The sequence below is a fragment of the Triticum aestivum genome, chromosome 6B, assembly GCF_018294505.1.
Source record: "Triticum aestivum cultivar Chinese Spring chromosome 6B, IWGSC CS RefSeq v2.1, whole genome shotgun sequence".
Taxonomy (NCBI): Eukaryota; Viridiplantae; Streptophyta; class Magnoliopsida; order Poales; family Poaceae; genus Triticum; species Triticum aestivum.
In genome coordinates, this window is record NC_057810.1 from 221842932 (window position 1) to 221862577 (window position 19646).

At 43.0% G+C, this 19646-nt stretch overlaps 2 long non-coding RNA genes, 1 other non-coding gene and 1 pseudogene across 5 annotated transcripts; 1 reads left to right on the forward strand and 3 right to left on the reverse strand.

Annotated features, from left to right (window-relative positions):
• Positions 1 to 9: 9 nt before the first annotated feature.
• LOC123139116 (uncharacterized) lies at positions 10 to 797 on the reverse strand (annotated as a pseudogene).
• Positions 798 to 1467: 670 nt separating this feature from the next.
• On the forward strand, positions 1468 to 1541 carry TRNAM-CAU (transfer RNA methionine (anticodon CAU)). Its single transcript has one exon. It is a non-coding gene; the product is annotated as a tRNA-Met (tRNA).
• Positions 1542 to 12089: 10548 nt separating this feature from the next.
• Positions 12090 to 16702, reverse strand: LOC123136666 (uncharacterized). 2 transcript variants are annotated; one of them, XR_006467204.1, is made up of 3 exons: positions 16154 to 16702; positions 13005 to 14992; positions 12090 to 12388 (listed from the first exon to the last, which is right to left on the reverse strand). It is a non-coding gene; the product is annotated as an uncharacterized lncRNA (long non-coding RNA). The 2 variants fall into 2 exon arrangements; XR_006467205.1 differs by lacking the exon at positions 16154 to 16702 and having other exon boundaries at positions 13005 to 13095; positions 13527 to 15788.
• Positions 16703 to 16763: 61 nt separating this feature from the next.
• On the reverse strand, positions 16764 to 18966 carry LOC123133998 (uncharacterized). 2 transcript variants are annotated; one of them, XR_006465463.1, is made up of 4 exons: positions 18633 to 18966; positions 18311 to 18469; positions 17496 to 17636; positions 16764 to 17012 (listed from the first exon to the last, which is right to left on the reverse strand). It is a non-coding gene; the product is annotated as an uncharacterized lncRNA (long non-coding RNA). The 2 variants fall into 2 exon arrangements; XR_006465462.1 differs by having other exon boundaries at positions 16766 to 17012; positions 18311 to 18966.
• Between the last annotated feature and the right edge of the window lie 680 nt (positions 18967 to 19646).

Genomic DNA, 19646 nt, shown 5'->3' on the forward strand with positions numbered 1-19646 from the left:
GAATCAGAATTACTTAGCTACCCCGCTCTTTTTTTCTAATTCCCTTCTAAGATCCTCCGACTTAAACAAGTCGAGAGCATGCTCGTGCTCAGCTTCGAGATTTGCCTTGATCTTGGGGATTTCTTCCCACCGGATCCACTGTTCCACTTCCAAGCACCTCCTTGCGGAGCTTTCCGCCTCAAGGAGATCCCGGTTGTGGGAAACAGCATTCCGAAAGAAAACGGATCCTCCCTCATTCTCCCGCAGATCTTGATAAGACGCTTGGAGAACAGTGAAAGAATTAGTTGCGTGAATATGGTCCAGATAGGAACGAAGCGCTTCATCGACCAAGTAGGGCTCGATCGGTAGATAAGGCCCTACTCTTTGATAAAGCACCACAAATTCCTGAATGACATCTTGTCACATAGAAGAGAGCTTTTCTTCCATTAGGAAGAGCTTAAGCCGCCCAGATATGTCTTCCAGGGGGGGGTATTGTGATTAAACTCGTTCTAAATGAACGTAACCCATCCCGGAGCCTGCTCGTAAAGACTCAGATAGAAGTTTAGCCCTGCTAAATGAGCTAGAGCCTGGGGGTCTTGAATCTCTGGCGGGAGAGTGATCAGAAAGGAGGAGCCGACGAAGCACGAACTAGAAAGATGGAAAATAGGTATTAGGCATAATAGAAAACGACAAAGGAATAAAAATATACAAATCAAAGGTAATATCCAATTATATATTAAGGGAAACTTAATACATAAGAAAAAATAGAAAGTCGTAAAGCGGGTAGTGGAGAAGAGCCATCGAACCATATTTTTCATTTGCTTTTCTTTTGAAAACTTGACTTATCAGAGAGGGGCCAGGGAGCTGGAAGAGAAGAACTTAAATACCTGTTATTGTACGCGACTGTCTTCATCAATATTCTAGCTATTATGGGCATATTCTACTGGTTAATGCGTTCCACCCTATTGATGACAGCTAATGTTACTAAAAGCTTAGATGAAGAAAGAGCTTCTGAGCGAAGGCTTGTTGGCTTTGGTTGTTGGCGTGGATTATCTTGTTAAGCTCTGCAGAGATGGTGAGCGTGAAGAAAGGGCACTACCATCAAAGAAAGACAGCTCTCAAATGGATTTGCTGGTCTATGATGACCAAGTAGAAGCGTCCGTTCCACATTGGTCATTTTTATAGAAGCATAGGCGCAAGCTCTTCTCAAAAGAATTTGGTTTATAGGATTCAGTCGTCCGTTTGTTTTGTTTTGAATTGACATAGAGAAAGATTTCTCGCGTTCCCTTAAGTCAGGAATAGGTGGCGAAGGCTACTTGTTCCTTGTATATATATATAAAGGAAAGGGGTTATTTTTCCTTTACGGCAATAAGAGTTGATACCCTTGCTTGTAGTTTTGGATCGATTCCGTGTATTTCACATATTTAAGAGTGGTTAGGAGAGAGAATCAATGTTTATGGGAAAAGGGACAGAAAGATCAGGGGAAGAAGCGGGGTAGAGGAATTGGTCAACTCATCAGGCTCATGACCTGAAGACTGCAGGTTCGAATCCTGTCCCCGCCTAATCATAGTCAAAATCTGAGTTTGATCCTGGCTCATAAGGAACGCTAGCTATATGCTTAACACATGCAAGTCGAACGTTGTTTTCGGGGAGCTGGACAGAAGGAAAAGAGGCTCCTAGCTAAAGTTGTCTCGCCCTGCTTCAAAACTACAGGGCGCGCGCTACGGCTTTGACCTAACGGCCTCCATTTGCTGGAATCGGAATAGTTGAGAACAAAGTGGCGAACAGGTGCGTAACATGTGGGAATCTGTCGAACAGTTCGGGCCAAATCCTGAAGAAAGCTCAAAAGCGCTGTTTGATGAGCCTGCGTAGTATTAGTTAGTTGGTCAGGTAAAGGCTGACCAAGCCAATGATGCTCAGCTGGTCTTTTCGGATGATCAGCCACACTTTGACTGAGACACGGCCCGGACTCCCACATGGGGCAGCAATGGGGAATCTTGGACAATGGGCGAAAGCCCGATCCAGCAATATCGCATGAGTGAAGAAGGGAAATGCCGCTTGTAAAGCTCTTTCGTCGAGTGCGTGATCATGACAGGACTCGAGGAAGAAGCCCCGGCTAACTCCGTGCCAGCAGCCGCGGTAAGACGGGGGGGGGGGGCAAGTGTTCTTCGGAATGACTGGGCGTAAAGGGCACGCAGGCGGTGAATCGGGTTGAAAGTGAAAGTCGCCAAAAAGTGGCGGAATGCTCTCAAAACCAATTCACTTGAGTGAGACAGAGGAGAGTGGAATTTCGTGTGTAGGGGTGAAATCCGTAGATCTACGAAGGAACGCCAAAAGCGAAGGCAGCTCTCTGGGTCCCTACTAACGCTGGGGTGCGAAAGCATGGGGAGCGAACAGGATTAGATACCCTGGTAGTCCATGCCGTAAACGATGAGTGTTCGCCCTTGGTCTACGCGGATCGGGGGCCCAGCTAACGCGTGAAACACTCCGCCTGGGGAGTACGGTCGCAAGACCGAAACTCAAAGGAATTGACGGGGGCCTGCACAAGTGGTGGAGCATGTGGTTTAATTCGATACAACGCGCAAAACCTTACCAGCACTTGACATATGAACAACAAAACCTGTCCTTAACAGGATGGTACTGACTTTCATACAGGTGCTGCATGGTTGTCGTCAGTTCGTGTCGTGAGATGTGTGGTCAAGTCCTATAACGAGCGAAACCCACGTTTTGTGTTGCCGAGACATGCGCCTAAGGAGAAATTGCCACCGAGTGACGTGCCAGCACTACTACTTGATTGAGTGCCAGCACGTAGCTGTGCTTTCAGCAAGAATTTCACCATTGGGAGCCGGTGCCTTTCGAAGCACTTTCACGTGTGAACCGAAGTCGTCTTGCCCAAGACCCACGGAGACCTACCTATAGTGACGTCAAAGTACCAGTGAGCATGTAGGTTCGGTTGAAATTGGTTACGACGATGTCGAGTTGGCGGCGGAGGAAGACTCGGCATGAAGGCCAGAAAATGGTGTGGAACGTAGTGGTAATAGTACGCGCCCCGCTCCGAAACAAAGAAAAAGGTGCGTGCCGCACTCACGAGGGACTGCCAGTGAGATACTGGAGGAAGGTGGGGATGATGTCAAGTCCGCATGGCCCTTATGGGCTGGGCCACACACGTGCTACAATGGCAATGACAATGGGAAGCAAGGCTGTAAGGCAGAGCGAATCCGGAAAGATTGCCTCAGTTCGGATTGTTCTCTGCAACTCGGGAACATGAAGTTGAAATAGCTAGTAATCGCGGATCAGCATGCCACGGTGAATATGTACCCAGGCCCTGTACACACCGCCCGTCACACCCTGGGAATTGGTTTCGCCCGAAGCATCAGACCAATGATCACCCATGACTTCTATGTACCACTAGTGCCACAAAGGCCTTTGGTGGTCTTATTGGCGCATACCATGGTGGGGTCTTCGACTAGGGTGAAGTCGTAACAAGGTAGCCGTAGGGGAACCTGTGGCTGGATTGAATCCTTCGCGATGGAAATGCCCTCGCCTACTTGACTAAACTAAGGACCTCAACGGTATAAACATGTAGATTTTCTACTTTTCCATTTTCCTTCTTGTTTATCAATCACCAATCAAGACAAACCGAGCACTACGGTGAGACGTGAAAGCACCCGATCCCATTCCGACCTCGATATATATGTTGAATCGTCTTGCGCCATATGTACTGAAATTGTTCGGGAGACATGGTCAAAGCCCGGAGAAAGAGCAAGAAAACTAAAGAAAGCGTTAGCGCATTGGACTCGAAATCCAAATTGTGCTAGCTGACAAAGAAAAAACAGAATATAATAGAGAAATATTGGTTCTGACTGGTTGGTAAAAGGACTCTAAATTCTTTGAGTGGTTCGATTCCACAACAGAGCAAAGAATGAAATGAATGAATGAAAGCCATGACCATGCCTCTAGTAGGAAGATCGAGGAACCGGTGCTGGCACTCCTGGTTCATGGGATCCTAACCGCGATGGGGAGATTAGATATTATTCTTTCGTAAATCCATCCAATGGAGATAGGTTGAGGAGAAAGAAAGGAGAAATCTAAAGAGAAAGATGGACAGTAGATTGATAGTATCCGAATAAAATAAGAAAAAAACGTTGCTATTTCATCAAATCCCGATTGTGTGGGTGTGAAGTGGAAAAATCCCGTTCTGGCTGGCAGCGGGCATAGGACTGAAAATCCTCTTTCGCCGGGCCTTTTGGACTCGAAATTCAAACGGAGAGAGTGGTTCGAATCCACCTCAGAACGAACAATGAAAAAGGCGTCGAGCGGGTGCAAGCTCGAGGAGCTAGGAAGGATGGAAGAAAGCTTGACCGTTTTTTCACTGAACTACTCGAACTTTTTGTTCGAAAAAGCAGAAATAGCTCAGTTCGAGAGAGGGTTGAGCTTCATCGGTTAGTGTGCACCAAAGGATGAGGTTTCTTTCCCGTCCTACAAATTGAAACCGTTCTAGCTTGATACTGTGATATCGTCAAATCATCCAACGGAGCATGGGAACCATTTCGGTGGCGGTAATGGCCTCTAGTAGTTTTCTATGGAACCATACCACTATGGTCATCTATATGATTAGACCGTGCCGCTTCTCTAGACTTTCCTGAACCATCCATTTGATCCCCACGGTCGTGACACCACTTTCTAAACAAAAGTTTCCAAAATCCAATGCGGAACCAAGCAGTAAGAGAAATTCATCATGGTAATTATTAGTCGAAAACCAAAGTGGAACGGAGAGAACGGAGAGTCAGTTACAATGACAAAATTGTTGAGGAATCATGTTGAAAGGACAACATTCTGTGTCATAAATATCGTATATAGAGATTTTTCATGTATCGACGCTTTTGATTCAATTATGAAAGTATGCTGTACTGGACTTGCACCCCTAGTTACGCAGAAGTGCAAGCACAGAAGCGGATGACCGGACCTTACCAACATACTCAAAAAAGTATTCTATACTGGGTCTGTGCTCTTGACAAGCAGTGTTTCCAGTCTAGCTGTGTCAAATCGGGTGTGAAGTGTCCTTCTAGGTTCTGACTGGTAGAGCAGAGGACTGAAAATCCTCTTTAGTTTCACGCATGGGACTCTAAATCCCAATTGCGCTAGCTTTGTGGTTCGATTCCACAACAGAACGAACAATGAATGAATGTGGGCGGTCAACCAGGTAAGCCTGTGCCCAGGAAAGAAAGGACTAGGGAGGGATTGAGAGAAGTTTTCGCAGTGGAAAATGCAAAAAAGCATATCATTCTTAGAAATTGTGGAATTTTACTCAGTTAGAGCTATGGTTTAGCATCAAGAGGGAAGTTTTGTAAAAGCAACAGGAAGAATTGCTCAGATACCCGTGAGCGTATATAACTTGGGTCGTGTTATAAATGCTCTGGCTAAACCTATTGATGGGAGAGGCGAAATTGTAGCTTCCGAATCTCGCTTAATTGAATCTCCTACTCCAAGTAGAATTTCCAGGCGTTCTGTATACGAACCTCTTCAAACAGGGCTTATTGCTATCGATTCGATGATCCCTATAGGGCGCGATCAGTGAGAGTTCATTATTGGGGACAGACAGACTGGCAAAACAGCAGTAGCCACAGATACAATTCTCAAGAAAAAAGGGCAAGATGTAAGAAGAACAAGAGCGAGCCTTCACGAAATAAAATGCAAGTGAAAGAGAATTGTCAAAATTTCCTAAAAGTGGTGGTTCTTTTCTTTATGGATCGGGTAGATCCATATGTTCTGAGGGGGAGACGAGGTGTAGTGCAGTCTGGTCAGCGCATCTGTTTTGGTTCCATAAAGACAGCTCTCTATTGAATATGCCATCTAATATTTGTTTAGTCAACATTGTTATTCATAAGCTACACATTATCTTAAGCTCATCGTATGTAGCACTCCTGTTTATATATGATCTTTTTATATTTGATCAATTTTAAATCAAACTCTAGTTGCTTTAAATCTATCCATGATCTTTTTATATTTGTTTAAATTATCTTTAAAAACACATGAACGGGAGCCCTGAATGAATAAGAAATTGCTGCTATAACAGAGAGTTACCCCAGATCATACAATGTGGTTCTCTACTTTCGGCTGGGTGGCAGATCAGCGTATTTATACGAAAGAGTAGGCAAAGGTTCTGATAGGGGTAACTACTACCAAGAAGCGAACTCAGAGAGATGAAGAGAGAGTAGTTAGCCGCAACCGATCATCAGAGGAAGCAGGCTTACAAGAAACTGATGGGACGATCGGAAGAAGAGAGTGATAACAGATTTCTAGTTGACAACCTTCCGCATTTCTTATTGGGATAGATTTCATACATTCTGATTTCCTTTACCCTCCCATGAGGAAAAGCTGGTGTGATTAAGGTTATCTAAAGAAAAGCTCATAGTGTTATGCCTTGTAGCTTATTCCACTCTCTATAGTAGTTCCCTTCGATTCAATGCAGTGAAGACAGTTTCAATCGGGTCGATGGACCCTTGGTTGTTTTTGTGATAAGTCGCTATTATCAAATAAATAGTCATTTCTTGCTCGATTCGACAGGTGATTTCATTCCACAGTCACAATTCATGTCGAACGCGTCCTCCGGCATTTACGATTCTTCCTACGGAGGGCACTACTGGCAAAGAATAGCCTTTCCACCCGGCGAGAAAAAGAGACAGAGGTTTGCACTTGGTCCTCTTGGTTAGGATGTAGAGGGGATCTATCAACAATCCCGTCGTCTTCTTCCAGCTTTTTCCTCTGAATTTGATATACTTCAAAAAACGAATCACTCTTTTCAGTATGAATGGCTCACTCTCCCATTCTTTCCGGCTAGGGCAGCAGCTAGACCCATATCTTTTGATGGCGAGCATCAATCGAGATCCTTTAGTGAAAGCTAGAACCAACTCTGCGAGGAAAGCGGAAGAAAACAGTTATGATGTGGTTGATAGTGTTTTTAGGGATAACCTAAGTCGGCGTTACCCGACATAGTCAACGGGGTACCTTCATTCTTTAGCAATTCCGGACATAGGAACAATGAGTTGTCTCCACGCCTTCTCTTCCAAACCAATATCACAATGGATCTATCTTCAGCTTATTCTCCCAATCAATGAATGCGGGTCATCATGGAGAATCAGGGGAAGTGTAGACTATAAGTAGCCAATTTGCAATTCATTTCCTTGGCAATGACGAGTGATGGTATCTCGAAGCCATTCATCTTATCTCTGCAGCAGGAGATTCTTCACCGGACAAAAGATAAGGAAAAGACAAAGAAATCCCATGGGTAGTTTTTGGAAAAACCTATTCTGTAGGAGAGAGAGGCCTACCTATGGAAACTAGAAATTCACGAATAGTAGAGGATCCAGCATGCAGGACACGGCGATCATTAGAAATTCACGAATTAGAAATGCTGTACTATACTCTTTCCCAAAACTTCTCATACCAGACCAAACCACTGAAATGCAAATAGGGATCAGAAATGTGGTCAATATCACGAAGAATAATGAAAGACCGTCTATACCCATAGACAAATGGATGTTTTCATAAGGAAGCCATCGAAGGCTTTCCACAAATTGAGATTTGGCCGTAGAAGGATCGAATTGTATCCGAGGAATAGGGGGATACAAAAAAGTGATAAGAGAAACACACAAACCAATCAATCATATCGGTCTTATTGAAGAATTTGGAATGAAAAGAGGAGTAATGCTTCCTAGCACGGGACAGAGAATAGGACCACTTAGATCGAAATAGCATTCACAGAAATGTTCTAATATAGAGTAGAATTGAACATTGAAAAGATTAGTTGACAACAGTCAATCAAAAGATGGGGCGCCAAATTACTAAACAATAGGGGTCTTTCTGTGCAAGTCAGCTGAACACCGTAATTGATGAGTGAGTAGGTGGGTTAGGTGCACTCCTCGCCCAGTGGGAAGTCATGAGGCTAGCCGCCCCCTGAATGAAGAAGTAGTGGGGCCCCCTGCCCGCCCACGTATGCGCCTTTATTTAGATTCTAACTAAATATTATACTGAACTTTATCCGGGAATATTCTAAAGAATCCATCTGGCAAAACGCAATTTGTCGATTTCAATCCAAGGTGCACCTTGCCTTTTTCAGGTAGCTTTGTTACGCCTATTCAGCTAGGTGGGGCATTGGTCATAGCCGAAGTCAAAGGGAAAAAATAAGGTAATGAGATGATGGTGCCATCAAGAAGTTTTTGACGAATGTAGTAGCGGCCAAAAATGAAACTCTTGCATGAAAGACCGGATTTGACGCAAGATGAATGGCGTTGGGGTTTTTCAAATGAAACCCGCGATCAGAAAGTCACCAGCAGAGCCATACAATCTATCTAGTAGTGTGCCATGGCACGGTACTCCGCTTCGGCAGTGGAAGGAGCAACTGTCTATTGCTTTTATCTCATCCAAGATAGTGTCTTGTCTCCCCATAAAATAGATAAGCCTGTAGTTGAGCACCTATCTGAAGGCCCAATTGGCATCAGTAGTTGCACGCAACTCTAAAGAAGACGATGACGGAAAAAAGGACGGCTCGAGAAAAGGTACCTCGAATATATCTAAGAATCCGATGAACTACTGCAAAGTGAACTGATTGGGGGGCATCCATGAAAGGCTGACTTTCTTAGGAAAAGCCATCTGGGCAAGAGATCGTCAGATAAACCAAACTGCCGACCTACTGTCTGTACTGCGTCGGATCAGATATTGGTGAGCCATCAGTCGGATGGAGTTTAATGTAAAGCTCCAAGGGAGTGTCAACAGTCTTCTCATCATTGAGTTGAGCTCGAGTGATCAAGTCATGACGTTATTTGATCTGAGATACCAAATATCCACGAGGAGAATGTGCGACCTCCAAGCCAAGAAAAGGCTTAGGGCACGTTAGCGCCTTCATAGCAAATAATTGATGAAGGCGACACTTGATCAGCGATATGATAACGGAGTAATCGCCAGTCAGTTTGATATCATCAACATACAACAACAGAATAGCACGTCCTCGAGGATAAACTGATCCAAACATGGCCGAATCATGATCACTCCGAGCAAACCCTACCTAGATAACATAACCATTGTGCTGAACTTCAAAAACCGACGCTATCAGGGCTTGTTGAGACCATAGATCGCTTTGCGTAAAGGACAGACAAGAGAAGAAGTCAGAAGGGTAGGTTCTCTTTCATCCGTCTTTTCTAGGTGCGCATCTCCATCTACTAAAAGTAGGGGTGGTTGCCATAGATAGATTGGGTCATTCGTAACCTGAGCAATAACCGATGCTACTACAGCAATAACGGAAATAACCGATGCTACAGTAGAAACTACATCTATATGTGGTGGCCCCACATGCAGCTTTGTTTAACAAGCATCACCCTTCCTTTCTTTTCAAATGCTTCCTCAGTCAATCAGCAGCTTATTCGATTCCTATTCTTATTAAACATCTGATATAGATGGTGGGAACAATGAAGCAGATTCTTCATCTGTAGGTTGCAATCCATATGATTTCTTTTCTCGATCTCCTACTTGTGTTTCACCTCGCACCTAAGCATCACGTTCCTAGGGACAGAGACATCTGCTCTCTAAGGCAATCATAGTACTACCAGCATGGTTACATCGTTCTGCGGGCAAGCTTCAACTTCAAAGTCACCTGATTTGGCACCAGCCAAAGGAGTAGGAACAGCAGCTGGGGAAGCACCATTACCATCCATGAGATGCTTTGTGAACAGCCCCCTCTGTTCAATACCGATACCTGTCAGATTCCATAGCTGGTGAATCTCTTTCTTTTTCCACTCTTTCCCCGTCACGCAAGATGCTTTTCTGGCACAAACCTAGTAGTTACTAGTAGAATGCCCGTGCGTTTCCACGGGCTTTTCAAATATTTTAGGGAGTTATGTAAACAATTATTATGTACAATTTCACATGTAGAGAAAAGATAGTACAACCACAATCATATAATAGTTTAAACCACTTCCCTTGCAACGTAAATTGATAACAAAAAGGCAATCTGACAATGAATACAATATAGAATGATGATCCAATTAAAAATCGGTTACAAATTAAGATCTATTTGATGCTCTTAAGAAATTCTTGCACAATATCAGAAATGGTAACTTTATTCATTGGCACAATATTTGAGCAAGTATAATAAAAACGTCTTCCTCAACTCATACATGTCATGCACAAGCAATATATGCAGTTGGCATGAATAATTCAAGTCGAAGGTCTTAAATGTATAAAAGAGAATACTCGTCGTACAAATTGGGTTTACTAATTCTTTACCATTCCACGTGAGCATAAAAAAGGAGCTAGAAAAATCCCTCCAATTTTGTAAATTAATGTTATCTCGAATATACTGATAATACTATTTGGTCCCAATGCATGGAAATTCGAAAGGAGTGCCTAAGCGAACTAAAAAGAAATTTATGTTTTAGTCAAACTCGCTTGCCGCTGTTCTTCCTCCAAATGTTTTCCTTCTTTCTTCATTCGTTGATCCAACCACCTCCACTACACCCCATCTGAGAGTATCTACATCCCGAGCACCCCAAACCGCCCTTATAAGACTGGTTGCATGGCTCGGTCACTAACGGGTCAAAAAAAATACGCTGACCGATGCCTCATAACAACCCTATATGCCTGCCTGGCAGTCCCGCATCTATCATATCCAACCCAAATCTGGGGAAAATATAGGGCGGCCTGGGCGCACCCAGACGTGTACACCACATCAGCCCAGTCCACGTTGGCCCACACCGACTCCACTCCGTCCCACTAAAATCCCCACCCGGAACAAATCCTAGTTCCACTTCACTTTCGATCCACACGCCATTAATTCCCCTCCAACCCATGTCCATCCCGTTGTCCTTCCTAATGTCGAGCATCGGCGGTATTGGAGGCGACAGATCTGCCAAAGAGGACGACTGGGAACGCCTTCATTCGCGAGACGGTGGGCGACAAGGGCGGCAGCTCGGGCTCAACTCCACCACCTGTTACCCGCCATTTTAGCGTGGATGCCAGCACGGGCCCATTCGGCACCGCGCAGAGCTTCGCGCGCTCATCCAGCTTTGCACCACTGGACCGCCGCCCTCCTAACCCTCATTTCCATAGCTCCTAAAGGTTATCAATGGGTGCTCGTTCTCGCCCCACCGGCGACACGCACGCGGATGTCCGAAAAAGAGGCACCAGCAGCCCGCCGCGGGAGGCAGCGTGCAAGGGAGAGGCCGCTGGCGTAGGAGGCGATCACATAGTCCTCTCAATGTCGTCGTCGATTGTTAGTGATGACCGATGAGGAGTAGCTCCTCACAGATATCTACAGACACCTCCCTGATGATGACAGAGATAGACGCCCGCCGGATCCATCGGAAGAACACCAAGGCCCTCCGCCTCAAGCTCGAGCAGTCGGCGCGCGAGGCAGAGAAGAGGGCGGCAGCGGATGCGAAAGCGGCGAAGCTTGTGAGGCAGCAAAACCGCGTCATTCGAAGGATGGTTGGCTAGATTGACTCCCCCAATATCATATCGACGGCTGCGAGGCTCCCCTCTCCTACCACGGATGCCTACATTGACGGCTACATCCGTAGCAACGAGGAAGTGGCGAAGAAGTGCATCCTGCTCTTCGACTTTGTTACAATTTTTAGTAACATTTGTTTAGAACTATGTTCATCGACTAACTGTGGTGCTCTTTTGATCTATGTCAGATTATGTGGATATCTATGTCCCGATTATGTAGATTTATATGTCTGTTTGTTTTGTTGATGGTCAAAGTAGTTTGTTTCATGTTGCATGCATAGTATGGATTTGGGGTATCATATATGAAGATCGAGGCTATGGACGCGACGATTCAAGGGGTGACCTGTCATTGTCCGGGACACGCCCACGGACGTATAGCGTGCCTAATTTGATGACCCCTGCAACCCATAGTTGAACCCACCAACCCCTTGCATTGCTTCTCCTCCACTCGGCATTTCCAGACTCTTCTTGATAAATGTTGATCTCGTTAATCATTGATGGTTTTAATTGAAGCGCTAAAGATGCAAAGTTCACGAACTAATCTTTCCTCAAGAAGTCTTGAAGAGTATATGGAAAGTATCGAGAGAACTCATAATTGTAAATGTATGTTATACTATATCAATGCCATCATCGTCCTTGAGAACATTGGGAAGAACAAAATACATATTTGATCCTCTTAGAAGAAATGAAAAAGATTACAAAATATATGTCCCATGTAGTCAAGAACTGCAAATTTTGAATAAGCTTGTGCTTGTACTCATCTTTCACTACTATGTGATGAGCCATAATAACTAACCATCCTCCATCACCTCTTGCAAATCTCTGAACCTCCCATCCTTGATGCACTAAACTGACTTTCAACATGACCAGTTTTGTCCATCACCACCCCGCTTAGATGAAATGGAGACTGAAAAGAACACGATATAAGTACATCAACCAATCAGATGTGGCTATTGACAATCCATAAATCGCGAGTCCTACTGGTGGTATACATGAATAACCAAATGCCATTTACAATTATCCTGAAGGTGGCTAAATAGAAGGGTTACTGGTGGTACTAATTATTCTGTTGTTAGTAGAAAATCCTTTTGGAGATCATGGATGACTAACACGATGTTGCAATCAATATAGGCTGGCGTATATGGAAAATCAAAGGTAAAAATGACTCGTTAAGTTAGGGATACATAAAATAATATTGTAAAAGGTGATAAAAAATCCGCAGCAACTCGCGACCCCACGAACTCGTATTCGTAGTGAGCAAGTTAGTGAGGCCGCCACGGTAGGCTAGCACCAAGGGACAAACCAAGGGACAAGGGCAACAACCGCCTTCCCATCCAACCTACTGATTCTGTTGGCGCTAGTTTCATCCTAAGCCCATCAGTACCGCTAGTGTGTTGGCACATACAGAGAAACTATGAATTGAAATTTTCATCCAAAGCATGAAAAATGTTAATGTTCCTCTCCTCTCCCATCCCTCGTGTGAACATACCCAATTCGTGGTTGCCTCGCTACATTCAGCGTACCTCTAATGTGCAATGTTGTCTCCTCCAACTCTTAACAAATTCATTGTAGCTCACAACTGGATGGGCCTTGTGGGTTGAAGAAAATCCAAACCTAAATAGAAGCAACAAAATGAGGACAACTTATAAGAAAGGGATAAGCGAGGAAGCACACACCTACATGCCCAAACAAAATATAAGATGCAACTACACTATGATTTACTCATTAAAGATAGTTAAAAAAGCACACCAATCAGTTAAAAGAGGCATCATTCCCTGTTCAAGTCTTTAATGTAATTTAGGTTTGACAATAATAATGCAAACCTTTACATTGAATTTATGGTATTGAGACAAAATATTATGCACTAATAACTGCTAATTATATCCATCTGTATTGTATTATTAGCATGCAAAAGCAAAATCACTCGACTATACGGAAGCCTCGAGTAACATCCTCCGGGACTGGACCTTCAAAAATGATTACTATACCAACAAACATAAGCATCAAACAGTAAGCTATTTAGTAATAGGATTTTCATACTATACCGGTGTTGGGGGTGGGAGAGAAGTAGGGCTCCAGGAGGTATCCTTTGTGGAGAAACCATTGGAGTGTTGCCCCAGGTTGGCATAATTAGTACTTACACAACTCCTGATAAAGCACACGATAATGTGTAATCCAATCCAATTCATTTCATAATGGGCGGTGGCTCTATCAAACAATATCGTCCCCATTCCAGGTGTGCCATAGAGCAGAAGGCACATGAATGAGTATAGTAGTTAGGAGGGCATCTCAGGATGGAGATAACTGTATCATTGTATCCGTGAGCTAACTGCATAATATGGTACTTCAAAGCACATTTTTCTTGAAACTTCCCTGGTGGCTTAATACTAACACGAAGAAACGGTTACAGATAAAGCAGAGGCGTAAATTCACCTTCTCCGCGATGATCCTTCACCATAAAAGGTTCAGTTTTTACTTCCCGGACTCTAGCACCATTAAAAACATTTCTTGAACCTAGGTACTATGACAATCACATACATGTAGAAGAGAGGTATATTCTCAATGATTGGTATCAATGCTCCTATGAAACACCATATAAGCTTGACTATCTTTTGTACGGAAGATTCAGACACTTGAAATCTGAAAAGTAGTGTAGTCCAGAAAAGAAAGGCACTGAAATGTACATCTATATATGATATCCAGAGAGCTCAAAATAGTAAATTACTGCATGGTTGGTTGCAGGAGGTTGACATTTTCCTCACTGTACTCTAAATAGAGAAATATGCGGCAATGTGATTAAAAATACAATATATCAAGTCACCAGTACAACATGGACATGATTTTTTTAGTTGTTCCAACTAACAAAAAATGAGCTTCTTGAATAGGTGAAGAATTTATGACAGAAAAAGAGATAAGGACAGAGCAAACTGGAATGAGCCTTGATTAGGTAGAAGGAAACCCCAAACAGAGTTGCTACAATCTGAAAAGGCTCTAGGTTGGCACAATCCTATTTAGATACCGGGACCAACTTGCGAGGATTCACCTACTATGGATATATATGGCATAAAACATTAACTACATGATTATTTTCCCATTAAGTTCTGTACACAACTTACAATAAAATAGCTCGGTTCATCTACACTAATTTTTGCTCAGATCGGTGGCGGCGACATGCGATAGAATGGTACACATAGCCTAAGCAAGAGGATTGAGAATAATCCAAAGTGGAAGGCAATACACCAACCATTAATCAACCAAGAATAGTCAAAAAATTAAGAGCATGTGCCATATTCAGACCAAATGGAGAAAGATTGAAATGAGAAAATGTTTTTCTATGAAGGAATAAAATTAAGACAACATGAATGTCTAAAGTAAGGGGATTGGTCCTTTGTAAAGAAGAACTGGGAAGGAAGTACAAATCTAACCTTGGAACGAGGATTGATTATTCTTGTCTATGATCCCAACAAAGCATTTTCTCAAAGCTTTCTCTGCATTGTAGCGTGCTAGCACTCTACAATGCAAAACAATAATAATTCATGAATATATTAGTATGTGAATGTGAATAAGATAAATAATATGAAGTCATGTATATGCATTAGATACTTGCTAGTGCCTGTGCCACCATCACCAGAATCCTTTAGTTAGGTTCAGAATATTTACTTCGAGTTGTAGCAGTCATCATCTATGCATAACCCAGTTTTAGGGGAAATACTTAAGAATGATGAGGAAAAAATATCTATATAAGTAGCTCACATTTTAAAGCAGGCAGGCACACCTATTCCACAGCGGTTTAGTTTTAGGGAGCTTGTAAAACTAAAAGACATAAACTGTTTTAAACATGTACTATCTTTGGAAAGCTTTAGGAATGTAGTGTATTAAGTAAGAGGCAGGAGTTGTGGATTTTTGAAAAATAACCCCTGAAAGAAATATGTGTCTAAACAGATAGGAAATCAAGGTGCTCATGTTACCTTTTGAAGGTAGAAAATCACATGTAAAGCAAGAAGTGAGATATAAGGGATCATATGCATTGATGCTTTTTTATAGGGTGCACTACTAAAATACTATGGTATAGTGTGTACGCAAGTAATGGGCATAAACAATTGATACATGTGGATTATTATGTTAGAAGTATTTAGTATAATCAGCCCACACAAAGTTACTATTTTCTATCTAGTATAATGTCATACATGGAAACATGAAACTGGTATGGCTACAATCATTTAGACCTCTCTCTCTCCCTCTCCATGGCCCCTCTCTCTCTCATCATTGGTGATACAACATAAAGAAAAAAGAGAGACTAAAACACATGAGAGCTAGAGGATATACATTTATCTACATTAATATGTACAGAGAAGTAACTGTGGATGTCAATGTTAATGCAACAAGGAATCTAATGGTTTTCCAATGCATATAAGTAGCCTGATCAACATAGTTTCTGAATATATATGTAACTCATTTTATTGATTAGAGTAGCCATTGTATCAGGCAGTTTTGGATCTTCTGAATCTCAAGCAAAAAGATTGAAAACCAACTATTTCCTAAAATTACATATCAAAGAATATCCTATTTCAAATATAGATAAAGTAACATGCCAAAGCAAGCAAATTTAATAAATATGGGAGATTATTTATTTCCACAAGCTGAATGGAGCTCTCGACCAGCATTTTCTTACCATATAAGGAAGCTCATGTCTAGAGCCGCGGAAGTGCAAACGTCCAAAGATATAATATTGCGCAAAAGCGGCTAGGCAAGCTTTCATGGAGTACTCGGCGTTTCAAATGTTCAGAGATGAGACATCCAAATCTGGACATCGCGTCAGTATTATCTCAGACTGCATAAAATGAATTAAAATGTATGAGAAAGATAAAATATTCCTGAGTTTTAGGAAGCTAAGAACCAATTAATATATTTTTGGGCAAGAAAGAAGTGTATAAAATTAGAATAACAGGGTGTAGTACAATATCAATAAATAATTTAAGCTAGGAAAAAAAGAGTACATAATTCAGTCTGGTGTTTTTATTTCCATTCACAATTCATTGACATCAATTTATCTTCTCTCTTCCTTTGTGTGAGACTGCAACTACATATTTAAGTCACATATGTACATGAGCTTTTTTACGCACATAACTAAACTAAGATCATGCTTTCGCTTTTATTCCATGGCTCCGACATCAGTTAACCAGAAGGTTTGATACAATACAATCCATCATCGCTGCAGCAGCCGATACAATCAATTTATAATGTAAAATGGATGGATCAAGCACAAAAGGCCATGAAAATACACACATGCATAGATCCACCACCATTTGGAGAAAAAAATTCATCCACCACTCTCTGGAAAATTCCTTACTTACCGCGGCTTAGTGGTGACGAACACTTCCGGCCTTGGACATCCTCCAACTCAGAGGTGACGAAAGACCGGCTCATTGTGGAACCGTCGCTCCCAATAGCACAGGAGCTTCCGCGACTCCATCCCCCTCCTGTAGAGTGGCCATTCTTGAGCGGGCCCAAGTTGGCGGCAGCCCCATCACCTAAACAAATTTAACTGTTAATGATCCAAATCATAGGCACCAATAGTAACTCAAAATGGCAGTAACGAACGCACTGGTGAATCTGAAGCCATGGAAAGAAATTAGTGAAATTCAAAAGAATAAATCTGGGACATCTCTCCGAAGTATCTTAGTATGATCCAGAATGTCCGAGAACAAAAACAATGTTGAAATGGAAATTATCCCAAATCTGCAGGTACATGTTGCTAACAACAAATTGCATGACTTATAAAATACATCAATTATGTCACAAGCTATCAGGACTTCCGAATCATAATGAGTTTCACATTTAGTGTACATGAAGAGTCCAACCAATTAATATATGATCTAGAAATGTATACATGCGCATTAACTTAAGTACTCTCAATCAAACTAAGCAATTGACTTCACAAACATGGGATTATAGAGAACCTGGCAATAATAAAGAATGTTTCGGGTTTAAAAATAAGGATGATCATGACTAACCTACGTAAACATGTTTTAGAATGTGTCTCAGTGTCTGAGTATATTCATCATTCGACATCTCCTTGATAGTTTCCAAATTTCCCGTGCATCGCCTAGACAGAGCTTGGGGGAGGCTCTCTTCCTCTCATATGCATCTCTTTCCTGATGAAATTATGAAAGCATATGATAAAGCAATGTTAAGAAAATAAAACATTTGCAGACGTCTTTTGTGCAAGTATCTCAACTGTAACTAAGGGTGAATTGGAAACAACATGTCTCTTACCTTGTTGTCAGGGATAACTAGCGCCTAGTAAACAAAAATGATTTCAGTTGGAAAACATAATTTCTGGTGAAGTAGCATGGTATTTGCAACCAGTCTGATTTGCTTCTATGTATTTTATTGAAGAAGAAAATCTACACCAGCACCAACCAGAAACATGGGAACAAAAAAGAAAACGCAAAAACTGTGTTGGTCATTGCCATAGCTGCAAGTCAATGAATTCTAAGATATTCTCCAACTCAAGAGGTACACCACCGTACATGCAATGCAAGCTACAATCATTATCATCTCTGAATGATCTTAATTCACAAAAGGAGTCTATTCACCATTAGTCAGTAGTAAGGAGATACAAGTCTTATGCGTAAGTAACACGATGGAAAATTAGATGCCAACCATTTATGTGATATTCAAACTTACTATATATTCCAAATTGCAAAAGAAAAAACTTTAGACAAAAGCCTGCACGATTACCGGCTAGATCTGATATAAAAATTTATTCAGAAGACTAGAGCGGTGATTACTGAATAGTACTAATGCTAGTGTAGAGAGTATTAACTTGTTGTGAAAAGCGGAAGAGGCTATGGCAAGGAGTTTGTTGTGCCCAAAGGGTATGGCATCCTCCCGTGGCCGACAGCGACATGTAGCGCCCTGGATCCACCGTCCATAGCGTCCTCCTTCACGGGACAGTTCCCGCCGTCCAGAGCGCGCTCAATGCCTGGGAAAAAAATCCCGCCCAAATCAGGATCCAGCGCAAAAAAAACAAACTCCCAAATCAGAGGCGATGCAGGGCAAAATCCATGATGCGGCCGTGGCGGCACCAATCTCTGCCGGTGAAGAAAAGATCAGCGCAATCGCGTAAGAAGGGCCAGCCGCTTAACCCGATGCCTGCGAGGTCGTCGCTTTCCTCGACGCGACCCTCCATGCGATTAACGCGACCATGCCATACCGCGGCGTCCGTGGGAATCCGCCATGGAGGAGATCAGGAGCCAACGGAGGCGCCGCTTACTTGAGGGGGTCGAGAGGACGGCGGCGGCGACGGGAGGGGATCGAGAGGGCGGCAGCATCGACGAGAGGGGATCGAGAGGAATGGGAGCCAACTACGGCGCCGCTTACTCGAGGGGATCGAGAGGACGACGACGGCGACGGGAGGGGATCGAGAGGAACGGCAGCGGTGATGGGAGGGGATCGAGAGGAACGGCCTGCGAGGTGGTTTTCATGGGGTGCATGCGTGGGGTGGGGTGAGGTGGGGTGGGGAGGTGACGAAAAAAACCAGCGAAAAAAAACGAACGAAAAAAACCCAGTGAAAGGTGGGACGAAAATAAACCGCGCAGACTATTCACCAACTGCTCCATTAGGAGTAGAGATTTGTCCTGCTGATCTTGGGTGAACTGATGACACTGATGCTCCAAGACCAAGAGTTTTCACAGCCAAAGCTATTGAAGCTGCTCCCTCCCATGATCACAACTTTCTGGACGCATTGCTTGAACACCATGGAGCAAGATAGAGAAAAAACTCCTATCCCAGTTGATCGAGCTGAACCCACCCACCGCCGGGCAAGTGCATCAGCCTCTTCTTTCTAGTTTCCGACAGGGCTACCCGCACTAGCCTCTGACCTCTACTCCAAAATCTGAACTTCACAGATCCAAAGCCTAAACCTTCACTACTTCCATCACTTCACACAGCAGGTCTTGTTTTCAAACTTGCTTTCGGGCTAAGTGCAGAAAATCAATTCAATATTCCTGTCATTGAGGATCTATTAGATGAGCTACATGGTGCACAACTGTTTTCCAAACTTGATTTGAGATCAGGTTATCATCAGATAAGAATGAGAAGAGAAGACATTCCAAAATTTTAGGACATATTTTTGTCATTATGAATACTTAGTGATGCCA